Here is a 6,000-nt window from a genome sequence, read left to right on the forward strand (position 1 = left end):
CTTTACCACAATAGTTACCATTAAAATACTTCACATTCCATGACTGCATATCCCGGAGTGACGAGCCACCAGGTGTGTCTTCCCCTCTACCTCCGACCACAGGGTTCTGGGTAGAAGTGTTTGAGTTGGGAAGGGACAATCAGAGGTGTTATATCTGTTGCCCACTCAGCTTACATTAGTTCAACTGTATGTATGTCACAGAGGGAAGAGAGAACCTGGGAAGGCAGTGCAGTGCACTCTGGTTGTATTTCCACCTATTAAGCATATGCCCTGGAAGGAGGATAAAATGAGTCTATTCTCACAGTTTGGTTCAGTTCCCATTATCGCTCATCTTGAAATGCTGTGTGTGATCCAGTATATTCATTCCAACAACAATATCCTCTGTCAAAAGCCAGCTATGTTTTCTAGCTTCTAATGCTATGGAAGACACTGATTGTGTTTGACTCAGAGAGGTAGTATGTTCATCTGCATGAAGCCTTACTTGGAGAATTTTCATGGGTCATTTGGACTGTAGCAGTTTTCTGCCTTTTTTTTTTTTTTTTTTTATTAGTTGGAGGCTAATTACTTCACAGCATTGCAGTGGGTTTTGTCATACATTGACATGAATCAGCCATGGATTTACATGTATTCCCGATCCCGATCCCCCCTCCCACCTCCCTCTCCACCCGATTCCTCTGGGTCTTCCCAGTGCACCAGGCCCAAGCACTTGTCTCATGCATCCCACCTGGGCTGGTGATCTGTTTCACCATAGATAGTATACATGCTGTTCTTTTGAAACATCCCACCCTCACCTTCTCCCACAGAGTTCAAAAGTCTGTTCTGTACATCTGTGTCTCTTTTTCTGTTTTGCATATAGGGTTATCATTACCATCTTTCTAAATTCCATATATATGTGTTAGTATGCTGTAATGTTCTTTATCTTTCTGGCTTACTTCACTCTGGATAATGGGCTCCAGTTTCATCCATCTCATTAGAACTGATTCAAATAAATTCTTTTTAATGGCTGAGTAATATTCCATGGTGTATATGTACCACAAGTTTTTCGCTTTTTTGCTGACTTTAGGACCTCACCTGGTTTCATACCAAACTTCCCTGAACTGACGGGTGGTCAGGATTCTTAACAGTCTCTGAAAATGCTAATGGGGTGTTTATATGTTTTCTGTGTGGAGCAAAAGCTTTGAAATTAATCATTAGCTAATAAATTAACAAATTTCTAGAACAGAGGGGCCATGGCTGAACCTTTCTGTGCATTATTTACCAATGGGTTGTGCTGTTTGGTTTGATGAGATGACCACAGCATTATTCTTTCAAATTAACTTCATCTGTCTTAGAGATTGTGGAAATGTTTCCAAGATTCTTGCAAATACTTGATCTCTTTCCCTTGATTTCCAGAATTTCATGGTTTTTTGTGTATCCATGTGTGTATTTTAATGGGAATTTACAAGTAAGCATATTGGGTACTATTAGCTAAATCTTTTCTAAAACAGGAAGTTTCTTAAAACACTTTTAACACTGTGTTAAATGTCTCCATTGGAAGCGTATTTTATTTTAATATACATTCAAATGAGAAAATTACCACCATGTTATGACAAATATTTTTCTAGTTTAATACTGATTATTTCCTTATATGTTTTGATGCTGAAAATAACTACCCATTTTCAACAGCATCCTTGTTTCCTACAATTTCAGTGCTTTTCCAAATTCTCAGCTTTTTTTGTGGGTCCTAATATAGTATTATTTAAGCAAATAGATAGCTGATGCTTCTTGGTGATGGTGTTAAAACTTAGAACTTCATGTCTCATAAGAAACTAATCTTGGGAAGGTATACCATTTAGAATAATTCCATTACATATTTTGGAGCTTAGAGTTTCTGTCTTACCATGCTTTCTGTCTTTAAGGAATTGTCACAGTGCCTCCCCCAATAAGACTCTGTATGTGCATTTGTCAATTTAAACCATTCAGAAAGTTGTTTTGTCAAAGCAGAGTACTGTGGAAAGGCAGCATTAAATTAATTCTTGTCTTTCCTGATAACTGTCTTCATACCAACTTATTTTACTTTTAATGTTCTATCTTTTTAAATTAAGATATTATTAATAGTTGGCTGATAGTCTCTGAGTCTATCCTCAGTTCTTTTCATTCTTTTTACTTTATTCTGCTCCTTAGAACTTATTTCCACCATTTTATCTTCCAGCTCACTGATTTGTTCTTCTGCTTCAGCTATTCTGCTATTGATTCCTTCTAGAGTATTTTTAACTTCAGTAATTATATTGTTTGTCTTTGCATATTTATTCTTTAATTCTTCTAGGTCTTTGTTAATTGATTCTTACATTTTCACCATTTTGTTTTCAAGATTTTTGAAACATCTTTACTATCATTATTCTGAATTTTTTTTCAGGTAGTTTGCCTATTTCCTCTTCATTTATTTGGACTTCTGTGTTTCTAGTTTGTGTTCCTTCATTTGTTTAGTATTTCTCTGCCTTTTCATATTTTTTTTAACTTACTGTGTTTGAGGTCTCCTTTTCCCAGGCTTCAGGGTTGAATTCTTTCTTCCTTTTGGTTTCTGCCCTCCTAAGTTGGGTCCAGTGATTTGTGTAAACTTCATATAGGGTGAGATTTGTGCTGGGTTTTTGTTTGTTTGCTTGTTTGTTTTTCCTCTAATGGGCAAGGGCTGAGTGAGGTGGTAATCCTGTCTGCTGCTGATAGGTTTGTGTTTTTGTTTTGTTTGTTGTTTAGATGAGATGTCCTGAGCAGGGTGCTACTGGTGGTTGGGTGATGCCAGATCTTGTATTCCAGGGGTTTCCTTTATGTGAGTTCTCACTATCTGATACCCTCTAGGGTTAGTTCTCTGGTAGTCTAGGGTCTTGGAGTCAGTGCTCCCATTACAAAGGTTCAGGGCTTGATCTCTGGTCAGGAACGAAGATTCCACAAGTGGTTTGTTATGGCATTAAGTGAGATTAAAACAAATATCCAAAAACAAGAAACCAAAGATGAACCCTAGACAAATGGCAGTTACAAAATCAGGGAAATAATAATTAAAATAATGGAATATAAACATATACATATACACCCATGATCTAAGTCAAAACAGTCCAACAAAAATAAAGAACAATAGATTGACCAAGCAAACAAAGGAAACCAAAAATTATATCTACCAGAACATAACTAAGTTAAGCAGAAATTGGAAAACAAAACTAAAGCAAAGTGCCAACTGGGGAATAAAGCAATGAAAATAAAACTAACAAATATGTTGAGAGGAAAGGAAAGAATAGACATGCAAAGCTAAATAGAGGTAGATGAATAAGATTTATATACATTAAAGATTAACTGCAAGGGGAAAAGAACAGTAGGAAGGGCAAATGAAGGAATAAATGTATAAAAAATATAATAGGTTTAAAAAAATTAAATATTAAAATTATAAAAAAGAGAAAAAAATGGAAGAAAGGAAAAAGGAAAAAAAGGAAAACTTCACAGAACTGTAAAAGCCCAACATAGAGGCAGAGGTTTTTAACAACAATCAAAAGTGTGACTGAATATACACACATATATATATATACACCCATAAGCAAAGTCAAACAGTCCAACCAAAATAAAATACAACAGATTGACCCAGCAAAAAAGGGAATCAAAAATTATGTCTACCAAAACAAAACTAACTAAAGCACAAACTGGAAAACTAAACTAAAGCAAGGTGCCAATTGGGGAATAAAGCAATGAAAATAAAACTGATAAATATGTTGAAAGGAAAGAAAAGAAAGAATGAATAGATATGCAGAGTTAAATAGAGGTAGATAAAGAAGATTTGTATATATATTAAAGATCAAGGGGAAAAGAACAGTAGGAAAAGCAAACAAAGAAATAAATGTAGAAAAAATAACAATAGGTTTAAAAACTAAAACTTAAAATAAGAGAAAAGAAAAAAAAAAAAGGAAAACTCCCAGAACTGCAAAAGCCCAACGTAGAGGCAGAGGTTTATTACAACAATAAAAAAAATGTAACTGAGGAGAAAAAAGAAAATAAAAAGCTCAGTTAGATTTCACAGTACTGATAAAATCAACAACCACAACGCGGGGCAGGGGGCGGGGTGGAGAAAAAAAAGAAAAAATTCCAAAAGAATCTACAGAACAAGTCAAAACATAGGAATAATAAATGTTTTTCTTGAGTCAGTGCTGTCAGCGTCCTTTCCCTCGCTGGGAGTCACAGCCCACCTCCCCTCCCTAGGAAGCCCCGTGACACTGTGCTGATCTCTGGACCTGCTGTGGGGGCAGCTGAGATTCAATCTGGTCCTCCTCCTCTGCGTTCTTGCCTCCAATGTCCACAGCTCTCAGAACGAGTGCATTTTCTTTTGTGGGCATTCTCAATGACCTTTAATATATTCCAGAGAGATAGCGTCTGCTTAGTTGATCGTGTGGATTTAATCTGCAGCTTGTGCAGGTGGTGGGAAGGTTTTAGGTCTTCTTCTTTAGTCACACTGCCCCCAGGTTTCAATTGTGGCTTTATTTCCACCTCCGCATGTGGGTCGCCCACTGGGGTTTGCCCCTGAGGCTGTCCTGGAGGACTTGGGTTTGCCCCCGTGAGGGCCAGGTATGGAGCTGGTGCAGCTGCTTGGGTCTCAGGGGCTCTGGCAGCACCGGGTACTCAGGGGAGTTGGCGGCTGGGGCAGCAGGAGATATAGTGCTTTAGAAGGGCATGACAACCAGGATTGGCCAGTGCACTCCAGTATTCTTGCCTGGAGAACCCCCCTCCCTGACAGAGAAGCCTGGCAGGCCACAGTCTACAGGGTCGCAAGGACTCTGACACTACGGAAGCGACCCTGCGTGCGTAGGCGCAGGACTTCCTGGCCTGTGGCAGCTCTGCCCAGTGAGGGTTGAGCGTGAAGGTGGTGCATCTGCTTGGCTTGCGGGGACCCTGGTGGCGCCCAGTGTGCAGGGACACGGGCTGCCTCTGCCGCGGGAGTTATGGCCCCATCAGAGTCTTTTCTCGAGCCTCTTGTAGCTGGCGATCAGCAGGCCTCTTTGGCCAGTCTTTCTCCGTAGCTCCGTGCATTCAGGCAACTGAAGAGGGCTCCCTTGCCTGGGGTCCTACTCTGCTGTTCCGCAGGTCAGGCACTTAGAGGTCCCCGCTGGCTGGGGTCCTGGTCTGTAGATGGGCGCGTCAGTCACTTAAAGGGGCGCCCTGGGTGGGGTCCTACTCTGGTTCAGGGTGTTGGGCCTTTGATGGGCCAGCCTCTCTATTGTTCAGCTGCCCATGCTGGCGTGTGGGGAGGAGAGAGGCTGCGGTGATGGCTCCACCCCCTACAGGTGACTCAGCAGTATCACCTTGCTTCCATGGCTGCCCGGCTTTCCTCCACAGGCATTTCCTACCACAATCTCCTCCCTCACATCCCCTCCATACGTCTCTCCATAGTCAACAGCAGCCCTTCCCTGGGGATTGCTCCACAATCCCTAAATTCCAGTTCCCAGCCACTGCGCCTTCCAGGGGACCTGCGTGTCTGTCCGGGGTGTGTATGACTGCGACAAGGAGTGTCTGATTCTCATTCCATTTTAGGCTGCCACAGATCAGCTGTTTCACTCTCAGCCTTAAATGTTTCTCTTCTGACTCAGATAGTTGCCCCAGTATGGGGATCAGACCCCTGCTTCAGTTCCCCCACCTGCCGAGGGCAGGTCCAGTCCTACTATCACTCCTGTTTTCCCCCTAGTTTCTTCATCCTACCAAGTTTTGCATGGGTTTATATACTCTTTTCTGATACTTCTGTCCGCTCTTAGCTGGTGTTCTGCATTCACTTCTGTGTCCGAAGGTGTGTTCCTGATGTATCCATGGAGAGAGATGTACTCCACGTCCACCGTCTCCTCTGCCATCTTGTTCTCCCAGTATTTGTCTTTGTCTGATGTTTCATTTAGCATAATACTCTCTAAGTCTGTTGTGGAGTTTTCGTTGAGGAAATATTTTAACTGCAAATTTAATGTATTTATTAAGTATAGGTCTACTTGTTATCTATTTCTT

Source organism: Cervus canadensis, chromosome 25, assembly GCF_019320065.1.
Source record: "Cervus canadensis isolate Bull #8, Minnesota chromosome 25, ASM1932006v1, whole genome shotgun sequence".
NCBI classification, from domain to species: domain Eukaryota; kingdom Metazoa; phylum Chordata; class Mammalia; order Artiodactyla; family Cervidae; genus Cervus; species Cervus canadensis.